This window comes from Balaenoptera ricei, chromosome 6 (genome assembly GCF_028023285.1).
Source record: "Balaenoptera ricei isolate mBalRic1 chromosome 6, mBalRic1.hap2, whole genome shotgun sequence".
Classification (NCBI taxonomy): Eukaryota; Metazoa; Chordata; class Mammalia; order Artiodactyla; family Balaenopteridae; genus Balaenoptera; species Balaenoptera ricei.
In genome coordinates, this window is record NC_082644.1 from 88,952,543 (window position 1) to 88,964,601 (window position 12,059).

Below are 12,059 nucleotides of genomic sequence, written 5' to 3' on the forward strand. Positions count from 1 at the left end.
GAATTCTTGTCTGCAGTTGACAGCCTTCACGTTGAAGGCTTTCCATTTGCCCCGGAGGCTGTCACTCGCAGAACAATGGCGACGAGCAGGGTGGCTCTCACCTGAGACTGGCGCTGCCGCGGGGGAGGGGGGGACTGCTGCCTCTCCTCCCAGGACGTGGAGGCGGGAAGATCTCAGCCAGCAGCAGGCACGCAGCGGCAGACGTGCCTCGAGAGGCTGTGGAGGATTGTTTTCTGCGTGGATGGGGTCTCAGTCTACAGATCAGAAAGCAGTAAGTGCTTAGGACATCGCTCTTCCTTTAAAAAAATTATAATGAATTATTGATACACACAAAACATAAATCAATCTCAAATCATCATGTTGGGTGAAAGAAGTCAGACACAAGAGATCACATACTGTATAATCCCATTTCTACGACCTTCTGTAGAAGACAAAACTAAGCTATGGTGCTAGAAATTAGATCAATGGCTGCTTCCCTAGGAGAGGGAAAGGTTGTCTGCAAAGGGACAGGGAGGAACTTCCTAGGGGGTGGAAACTCTGTCTTGACTGAGTGATGATGAGATGGGTGCACCTTTGTGAAACTCTGAACTGTACACATAAAATCACTGCATTTTATTGTATGCAATTATATTTCGATAACACTGATAAAAACTAAATTGTAAAAACAAGTTTAGGGAATTCCCTGGTGGCCCAGTGTTTAAGACTCAGTGTTTTCACTGCTGTGGGCCTGGGTTCAACCCCTGGTCGGGGAACTAAGATCCCACAAGCCGCGTGGCATGGCCGAAAAAAAAAAAAACAAACAAAAAAATAAGTTTAATGACTTTCTCATTCTCAAAAGAAATACTTGTTGGGAGTTCTCTGGTGGCCTAGTGGTTAGGATTCCGGGCTTTCACTGTAGGGGAACTGAGATCCTGCAAGCCACATGGCACAGCCAAAAAAAAAACACATGTTCACATTAGAAGACTGAGAAAATACAGATATGGTGAAAAATAAAGAAAAATCATCCATAATCTCATCACCCAGAGGTAAACACAGTTATCATTTTGATGTGGGTAGTGCCAGACCTTTATTTTCACAAAAATGAAATCATAATCTGCATTATCATTAATTTATTTATGCATTAAATTGGCAATATAGGTACATAAGTAAAACTTCAAAAGGTACAAAAGGTCATAAAGTGAAAAATAAATCTCTCTCCCTGTCCCCCCTCTCTAGAAGCAATTACTCGTATCATTTACTTGTATATTCTCCTGGAGATACGTTATGCGTTTACAAGCATATATGCGTGATGATCCTTAAGGAAAAAAAATGGTAGCATACTCTATACACAATTTGTACCTGTATTAACCTATATTTTAATATAACATGACAGGAATATCTTTCCATGTTATTGAAATTTTTCTACAGTGTCATTTTTTAAGCAACCTTTGATTCAAGTAGAACATAAAAACCAAAATATGCAAAAATTGTAAGTGTAAAGTTCAAAGTGTTTTCATAAATTGAATCTACTTTTATATCCAGTACCAATATAAAACAATAGATCATTACCAGCATTCCAAAAAACCTTTTGGACCTTCTCCTCGTCACTGTCTCCTCTCCTGCAAAAGAAGCCACTATCCTGACTTCTAATTTCTAATGAGTTTTGCCTGCTTTTTGAACTTTACACAGTATTTATATACTGATAATAGAATTATACAGTATTTATTCTTATGTCTGTATACTTTCACTCAACAGTATATGAATGAGATTAATTCGTGTCATTGCATATAGCAACATTTCATTCACACTTAACTGCCATATAGTATTCCTTTGTATAAATATATCACAATTTATTTATCCATTCTGCTGTTGAGGGACATGGGGGTTGTTTTCAGGTTTTGGCTGATATAGATGCTATGAACATTCAGTAGATGTCTTTTGGTGAACATATGTATACATTTCTGTTGCATATATGCTTAGGAGTGCAACTGCTAGGTCATAGATATGCATATATTCAGCATTAGCAGAAAAAAAAAAAGTCTCCAAAATGGCTGCACCAATTTACACTCTCTCCTGCAGTGTATGAGAGTTCCAATTGCTCTACATCCCACCTACAAAATCAACTTTAATGGCTATGTAGCATTTCATTATACAGACATGCCATACTTTATTTTACCTGTTTCCTGTAGTTCAGGGATTCCTAACTCTTTTTGAGCCACAGACACACTGGCGTTCTGATAAAGCTTGAGGACCCTTTCTCAGAATATGACATAGTAAAATATGAGTTTTATTATTAACATACTACATGATAACATCTAGCAGCAGGTCTAAAACCACAGTAACATCGAAATTTCAAAACGAGCATAAACATTAAAATGCTTATTCCCCTTTTGTGCTGTTTTTCCTGTGAAATGCATATCTTAGCTTTTGCCGATTTTTAATGGCCTATTTATTTTCTAATTTTTATATAAGCACCACTTGTGTATTATAGATATTACCCATCTATGTGAAATGGTACAATTTTTTTCATTTGTCATTAGCTTTGCCATTACGTTTGTTTTTTAAATAACAGCTTTACTGATAAAAAAAAACTCACATACCATAAAACTCACTCTTTTCAAGTATACAATTTGGTGGCTTTTAGTATACATCAGCATGTTTTCAGGGCTTATCCATGTTGTAGCAGGTGTCAGTACTTCATTCCTTTTTATGGTGGAATAATACTCCATTGTATGGTATGGTAGACCAAGTTTTTATTTATCAGTTGATAGCCAAGTGGGTTGTTTCTACTTTATAGCTATTATAAAGTACAAGTTTGTATGTAACAAGTTTTTGTGCAGACATATATTTTCATTTATCTTGGGTATATACCTAGGAGTGGAATTTCTGGGTCATATGATAACTCTATGTTTAACATTTTGAGGAACTGCCAGACTATTTTCCAAAGTGGCTGCATCATTTAAAAATCCCACTAGCCATGTATGAGATGTTTATGGTTTTTTAATACATAAAAATTTTTAATTTTACATAGAAAAATAAATCAAATCAATGTTTTTCTTTATGGTTTCTGTCTTTGAGTCATTCTTAGAAAGGCTTTCACCATTCCAAAATTATAGAAATAGCCATATACACACACACACACACACACACACACACACACACTATGTACTTCTATGTTTTTCATTTTTGTAACTAGAAACTTTAAACAACCACTTGGAATCTACATTATGCAATGCCAGGTCTTCCTACTCTCTCTGCCATTTTGATGGACTTCTGAATCCAGTTCTGTCTGCCTTGTAATTAATGGCAATTTTCCCCAGATTCAGAGGTGTGGTGAATTGCTATTGAACTCTTTTCTTGTTTCTTCAGTTTTTATGGTTGTTTCAGATACTTCTAACCATATGCCTTTTTTCTTTTTGGCATATGATTTTTAAATAAAGTGCTCATCTGAATGTATTTTTCAGTGGTATAAACATTTTATCAGAATTGGAAAAAAAAAAAAAAAGGCTATGGGACTTCTCTGGTGGCGCAATGGTTAAGAATCCGCCTGCCAATGCAGGGGACCCGGGTTTGAGCCCTGGTCCGGGAAGATCCCATTTGCCGCGGAACAACTAAGCCCATGTGCCACAACTTCTGAGCCTGCACTCTAGAGCCCACGAGCCACAACTACTGAGCCCAGGTGCCACAACTACTGAGCCTGTGCTCTAGAGCCCGAGAGCCACAACTACTGAAGCCCACGCGCCTAGAGCCCGTGCGCAGCAACAAGAGAAGCCACCGCAATGAGAAGTCCGCGCACCACAAGGAAGAGTAGCCCCCGCTCACCGCAACTAGAGAAAGCCCGTGCGCAGCAACGAAGACCCAATGCAGCCAAAAATAAATAAAATTAAAAAAAAAAAAAAAAGGCTATGGATGGTGTTCTATACACACTTTATTTCCTGTGTCCTGTCTTTTCCTGCTTTCATTATCTTTAGAGTGAATGGAGGCCCTGTGTCTGGTAAGAAGACAAAGATTGGCTGAATAAGTAGTGAAGGGACTAGCGGGGCTGAGAGAAGTTTGGGAGTCTTTGGGGAACATTCACTAGGTTTTCCAGCCTGTCCTCTGTTTTTTCTCACTCTACCCACCACCTCACAAACAGAAAGTGGATTGTTTCCACTTGTAATAGTGTAACGAAGCCTCACATTTCCAACTTTTCATATCATTTTTATTCTGTTTTATCCTTACTACAATCCTAGGAGGTTAGACAGGACCAGGGCTCATTAGCCCCATTTTACAGATGAAGAAACAGAGCCCCCAAGAAGGGAAACGCTGAAACCATAAGGCTGGGGCCTGGTAAAGTGGCATCTTAACAGTCTAGGACTCCTGACTTAAAGCCTCGAAAACCCCTGTTCAGCAGGGAAAGAGGGTCAAAGGTCCAGGGTGTATACACATACAGCCCTCAAAAGGAATGTGGGGTTTTGTGGTTTGAGTTTTTCTTTCCCTTTCTAAGCACGCTTCGCATGCCAGCAAAGGGCGTGCGTATGTGTGTTGGGGGATGGGAGGGGTGAGTCTTAGAATTGCATGTCATTCCTAAGCCATTTTATAAAGGACATCAAAGCATGGAACGTGTCATGAAGCTCACAAGTCCCTTCTGGCCTTCTGGTGTCTCATCAGAGCCCAGCTTCTGCAAGGGAATGACGGAATGAGTGGAAACTAGGCTTCGGTTCCATGTGACATGACTCATTAAATGGTTTACTGTGATCTGTACCTGTGTTTCAAATTCATAAAACACCGCTTTTGTGACAATAGAGAGAGACGAACTCTGCTTCGTGGGTTCAAAAATAAAAGTTGAAAAGATAAAGTCTTTGCATGCCTGTGACACTGAATATCCCAATGTGAAGCGTCCTTTGGGGGAGGGGGGAGATTTTCTGGTTAAATGCTTTGAGCAAATGCCACATATTGCACACCCCTCTTGGAGATTCACAGTGAAAATCAATATATTTGAGGCTCCAAGAAGTCAAGCAATGATGAGGCATATTGAATTCTGTACCCTGGGGTTTACCTAGCATCTCTAACCACTGAACTCTTTCCTCAGGTGACATCCAAGACTTCTTGCCCAATAACGGTTCCACAGAACCTAAGTTTGCATAGCGCTGCTATAGAACATATGTTTCTACTACATCTGTGTAAACATTAATACATTCCTCCATTAATTCCAATCTATGACTTTGAACAAGCTGACAGTGTTTTTTGAGCCTAAATATAGGTTAAATTCTATTACAACAAACCCCAAGAGGCTGCCCCAATTATTTTACATTTGTGCTGTGCTTCTAAATGTATCAAATATTCCTTGTTATAAGTGTATGATTTTCAGAAACTGAATGCATTTTTGATCATGCAGATATTTTATTGTGTAAGAAATTTATTATAATATACTTTCATCTGTATTGTACTTATTGAGTGGTTGAACTTGATATCTCTAGTATTCATAAAATATCTTATTTTCAAAATTGTCCATATTATATCATCATCAATTTTTATTGAAGCTGTATATGTAATTTTCATGAAAATACTTAAGTGGATTTTCCCTTTGGGGTATTAAAGTATATCTGAATAGAATCTTTGTTATTACAGGAATAATTGATGAGCCATTTTAAGTTTTTACAAAATATAGAAAAGCAGAAAAAAGACCGTTATCTATTCTCTCAAATACAACCACTATTAGCATTTTCACCTATGCATATATAGTTTTTACATAGTGGAGAACCCACTTTGCAATGTTGTCTCTTACTTATTGACTTAACATTATACCAAGAGCATTAGCATTTATTTCTATATTTGACGAATGTATAAACAAATAAAACAATTTAAGATGAGATTCTGCCTTCCAAGAGACATTGGTGGTTTCAATTACTTGGAGCCCAGGAGTAATGAAGAGGTTCCTCACAGGATGCAGAGGAGTGCAGGGCTGCTTAGATGACCCTGAGTGTCAGTGAGGTAGCATCTTGGCCCCCAGCAGTGCCCCCTCCCTATAGCTAAGTACTCTTGGGTCCCCCTGGAAGTTCCTCCAACCCCAGGTCCTAGGACCATCCCCTCCCTCACTCAGACTTAAGTCAAAGAACCATGGTCAGGAGGGACAAGTGAATTCACACTTTGCATTATAGAGAAAATCGAGGTAAACAACCCTCCCTCAACCACCAAGTTTTGCTTTTCCCTTTCTCCCACATTGGCTGTAATATGAACAATTGCACATTACCTTATAGTTTAAAATCCTGGTAAAATACATATTCTAATGTAGTCCTGGTGAAAGCCTTTTACAGATGAGGTAGTTGAGACTCAGGGGGCTTAAGTGATTTGGCCAAGACCCCTTTCAGCAGGTAAGTAATAGCTCCAGAATCCCAGCCCCGGTCTCTGGAGTCCCAGTCTCTGGCAGAGACTATGCAGACCTGCACCCCTGCTTTCAGGCAGGCACAAAATGCCATATAAAATGTCAAACCAAAGTACAGCTGTCCTTGGCTGTGGGGAATTGGAAGGTATTTCAATCCGACAGAATGAATGGGCTTATTACAAAATCCTTCTAATTCCTCAGTCAGCTTGTCTGAGCCACAGTTCTGGGCCCTCCGTTGCTGGGTATTCATCTATGGCTGACAGACACTGCACATTCAGAATAAAAAGCACGCAGGGCTAGGAGGTGGCTTTGGGTCTCATAATGGCCACAGGTGTGGTCAGATGACAAAGATGATGGCAAAAACTGACCCACCTCTCTGAGGTTTTACACAGCAAGGAGGATTTGTTGTGCGGGGCAGCTTTCGTTTGCCTGCCTGTGTTTTCCCTGGGAAAGGAAGACGCTCAAAAACATCTCCAAAACTTTGAATCTGGAGGGCAGTTCAGGCTCAAAACTGAGTAAGAAAAGGTTAGAAAAAAATTAGAGTGAAGTTTAAAGAGCACTCTAACCAGGCCATGTGTGAGACTAGGGCTGGAACTTGCTGGTGACGGCCAGAGAATAGTAAGAAAGGAACACAACTGTATTTGTTTCTTTAAAACAGATACACTTCACCATGAAATGCATGCTCCTTGCCATTTGACATCATTACAAATAAATACAGTTTCCCAAATATAGGGCCCCAAATGGAACCTTTCAATTTTTTATTCTAATCCTTCAAGTTTTCCTGAAAGACTGGGCTGGAAGATGTAATTTCCCAGTCTGGGTCTTACTTCCCCTGTCTGTAAAATGAAGGATTTTGAACACACAACCACTTAGGGTCCTTCTAGTATAGTTTCTATTATTTTTACATAAATTCAACTTAACAAACGCCATTGAACACTTGTCCTATGGCATTTCTTGTTCCTGGCTCTGACAGTGCATAAGATGCTCGTTTCCTGCCCACAAAAAGCCACTGTTCGCTAGGGGGTGATGAGCCTAGTGGAGAGGCTTGTAATACAAAGCCAAGCCTGGTGTGTGTACGTGTGTGTGTGTGTCTGTGTGTGTGTGTGGTGCACGAGATGCAGTGGGCCAAGAGTGATCGAAGTAGAGAATCTGGCCTTGAATGCTAAGGCAAGGCGTGGGCAGTTCATTTGGTGGGTACTGGGGAGCCACTGAAGGCCTGAAGGAAGAGATGTAATGTCATCAGAATTGTACTTTAGAAATATTAATCTGGTAAAATGGGCCTATTGGTTTTCCTAAAGGCCTCCCAGGTGGCAAATGGAGGAGTTGAAATTAGAACCCACCCAGGCTGACTCCCAAGCTTGGGCATATAACTCTCCAAGAAGGCCACAGAAACACTCTAGATGAGCTTCAAATTGACAACTGCTTAGACTGTTTAGACACCAGCGTCCTATCCAGAGGGATACACTGGGGGAAAATAACATCTGACAGGAAGGGGTGAAGATTTACTTGCTAATTCCTAGGTATTGAAAGCTGACCCCTAAAAGACATGCCCACATCCTAATCCCTGGACCTGTGAATTTTTTTTTTTTTTTTTAATGTTAGCTCTTGCCCCAGAATTTTTTTTTTTAATTATTTATTTATTTACTTATGGCTGTGTTGGGTCTTCGTTTCTGTGCGAGGGCTTTCTCTAGTTGCGGCAAGTGGGGGCCACTCTTCATCGCGGTGCGCGGGCCTCTCACTGTCGTGGCCTCTCTTGTTGCGGAGCACAGGCTCCAGACGCGCAGGCTCAGCAATTGTGGCTCATGGGCCTAGTTGCTCCACGGCATGTGGGATCTTCCCAGACCAGGGCTCGAACCCGTGTCCCCTGCATTGGCAGGCAGATTCTCAACCACTGTGCCACCAGGGAAGCCCTGGACCTGTGAATATTACCTTGCATAGCAAAAGACTGAATATTACCTTGTAGAGCAAGAGACGTGAATAAATTAAGGATCTTGAGAGGAGGAACTTATTCTAGATTATTCAGACAGCCTTACATGCAATCACATGTATCCTTATAAGAGAGACACACAGAGAAGAGGAAGAAGCAATGTGACCACAGAGACTGGAGTGATGTGGCCACAAGTTAAGGAAAGCCTGAGGCCACCAGAAGCTGGAAGAGGCAAGGCATGGATTCTCCTGAGAACCTCGGAGAAGAGGTTGACCTTGCGACACCTTGATTACAGACTTCTGGCCTCCAGAACTGTGAGAGAATAGATGTCTGCTGTTTTAAGCCACCAAGCTTGTGGTACTGTGTTACAGCAGCCACAGGAAACTAACATACGAAGCCACTTTTTGTTAAATTTAATTAATTCATTTCAACTGGTAATGCATGCATGTGGGTCAACATTTTGAAAGGGTAAAGAATATATACTGAAAAGGAAATCTTCCTCCTTTCCACACCCACCAACCACCATTTCCTCCCATTAAATCTTGTGTGTGTGTATGTCTGTGTGCATGTGCGCAACTACAGATTTGCACATTTTCCCAAAATAATCTGGAAGGTAGCATGTGGTCATGCGGTAGCAAAAACAGACCTTATCTGGGCTTCCCTGGTGGCGCAGTGGTTAAGAATTCGCTTGCCAATGCAGGGGACATGGGTTCGAGTCCTGGTCCGGGAAGATCCCACATGCTGTGGAACAACTAAGCCCGTGCACCACAACTACTGAGCCTGCGTGCTGCAACTACTGAAGCCCGTGCTCCTAGAGCCCGTGCTCTGCAACAAGAGAAGCCACCACAATGAGAAGCCCATGCACCACAACGAAGAGGAGCCCCCGCTCGCCGCGACTAGAGAAAGCCCGCGCGTAGCAACAAAGACCCAACGCATATATGGAGACTCTCTGGACAAGCTCCCTAACCTCAGAGGGCCTTGGTCTTCCCCTCTGTAAAGGGGGGATGATGATGTTTCCCACCTCTAGGACTGCGGTGAGGATTAAATGAGATGACGTGGGTGAAGCTCACAGCAGAGACTGGTATGTGGCTGCATAGAAAGTTCCCATCTTGTGAACTACTGTCGCTGCTGCTTATGTGGCCTGTTGGGGGCGCTTCTCAGCTCAACACTTCTCCACTTGCAATCAGCCAGCACATCTTTCACTGACAAGCCTAAAAGAGATGGCCGCATTCTTGTCATTCCAGGGTTATTTCTGTCTGTCTGTGGGCTCTTCTTTCGGTGTTGATGGAAAACAAAGGTTACATAACATCAATAAGCCAATTCTTAAAACCCATAAAGAGAAAGTAAGGAGCATGAGAGGAAAGCAGATGTGCCTGGGTTACAAAGACAGGATTCTGGGCCTTCACCCACACTGTTCCTTCACCTGCAATGCCTTTTGGAGTACAAAAATTCTAATGGCAACCCTGCATTGGGGTCTTCAATGTAATAGAAAGAACACAGGAGTTAGGGAATTCAAACCCACTTACACTGTAACTTTGGCCAACACGCTTCCACTCGGTGAGCCTCAGTCATTTTAATCTACCTATCTCAGAGTTGTCATGTGGGTTACAAAGGAGGAGCCAGGGACCAGCTTAGACATTAGCTACTCCATCGCTTATTTTACAAATGAGGAAATCGGGATCCAGAAAAGACAAGTTGCCTGCCCAAGATTACCCAGGGAGTCAGTAGCTGAGCTGGGGCTGGAACTCAGCCTTCAAGAAACGCCCCTTTTCTCTTTAGCAGGCTGATGAGACATATGTGATGAACCATCATATACTACATAAATGTCATTTGAGGTCACTGGTCTTAATGATGGTTACACCTTGGTCTACCTGTTTCTTTTTCTAAAGTTCTATCTGAAATGGACACAAGTTCCAAGCCTCTGCTTTTCAGCCTTTGAAGGAAGGGTATGGGGTATCTGAATTGCCCCTACAACTATGGGCCTCTGGTCCTAATCCCCACCGGCTGCTCCTGACCCCACCCCTGTGTGCCCCTTGATCAGGAATGCAGGGAATGAACCTGTGCATAAGGCCACTTGACCTTCTGCAGGGGGACATGGTGATGGGGACAAGGCACGGGGAACCTTTTAGTGGCAAATGATTCTTACTTGGACTGGGTAAACATTCTTTAAACCCACACATAACTCTCAAATATTTGTCTCCCTGACTTGGACTTTATTCTTTCCAAATTGTATGAAACTGGAAAACAAGTTGGGAGGTTTCTAATAAATGTTTACCACCATCCAATATGAAATGTCTTCTTTCTTTTTACCTATCATTAAAAATAAAACAACAGACTATATTATCTGGAGAAACAAGGCTGTTTACATTGTGTGTGTGGGAAACTGCTATTTGCATTAGCAGGTATGGGCAGAAAGGTGATTGGTCACCTTACCCTACAACAACTAGAGACATCCAACACTCTGCTTCCCTTCTCTCATATCTAGAGACACCAGAAATAAACAAACAAACTCAGTAGAATTTAAAAGAATCAATCAGTTTTCACTTATAACATTAGATGGTCTAGAATGAACACAGAGAGGTCTCCTGGGAACTACCAGTGTATCTTAAACTTTCATTTGTTTTTCATGTTACTAAGTAGCATCCTTTCATTTCAGCTTGAAGAGCTCTGTCAGCATGATGATTCTTATTACAACCAAGCTTTACCATGATGGTTGCAAAATGATAATCTTCCAACCCTAGCACTCCCTTCACATTTATTGGTTGGGATTTTACTGTAAGCAAGAGCCCTTGCCTCTTCCCTATGTAGTCACCCATTTATTATCAGTACAGATTCATAGATTCCTATTTTTTCAATGGTTTATTATTCCTTATTTTCTTAATTATTTTGATGTTCAAATTATCCCAGATTTGGCTGGTGGGCTCCTCTTCAAGATGATTCCTGTGTCCTTTTGACTTACCCCCACCACTTTTTTTTTTTAAGCACTACCTTACTTTCCAGCACAAGATGGACCAAGCTCATCTTGTGAAAGAAAAGCATGGAGATTAGAAAAAAAGAAAGTGGCACTTACATATCAATAAAGATGACTGCGCATTATCAAAGTATGGGTATTAACCAAGAATAATTATTCTAAGTATTTAACACACAAAGAAATAATTATGCATAGAAAAAAGAAAGGACTAGAAGAAAATGCTAGAATACTAGAAGAAACTCTGTTGAAATTATGAGAATTTTTTCATATTGCTCTTTTTTTCTGTATATCCCAGATTTTATGTGGTGAGAATAAATTATATTTATAATGGGAAATTTTAGGTAAAAGCTTTTTTTCTTAAGAATAATGGAGTAGGGGACTTCCCTGGCAGTCCAGTGATTAAGACTCTGCACTTCCAATGTAGGGGGCGCAGGTCTGATCCCTGGCTGGGGAACTAAGTTCCCACATGCCCTGCGGCCCAGCCCAAAAAAAAAAGAACGGAGTGGGCCAGCTCTGAGAACATTACATACGGATTTATAAGTATGTTAACAAACACTATTAAAAATCACTGAAAACACTTCATCAACTACACTATCAAAACAAAGCCCTGTGGCACACACTGGTACTGAACTAGGACATAGAAAACTTGGGCTGCTACACCTGGTTCTGCCATGTATAATATGTCTGGGTAACTTTAGGCAAATTCATTTCATCAATTTGGGCCTCAATTTCCTCATCTGAAAAAAGGAGATACCAATTTCTTCCTATATCAGCAATGTAATGAGGCTCAAATGAAACCATGAGTATGAAAACTCCTT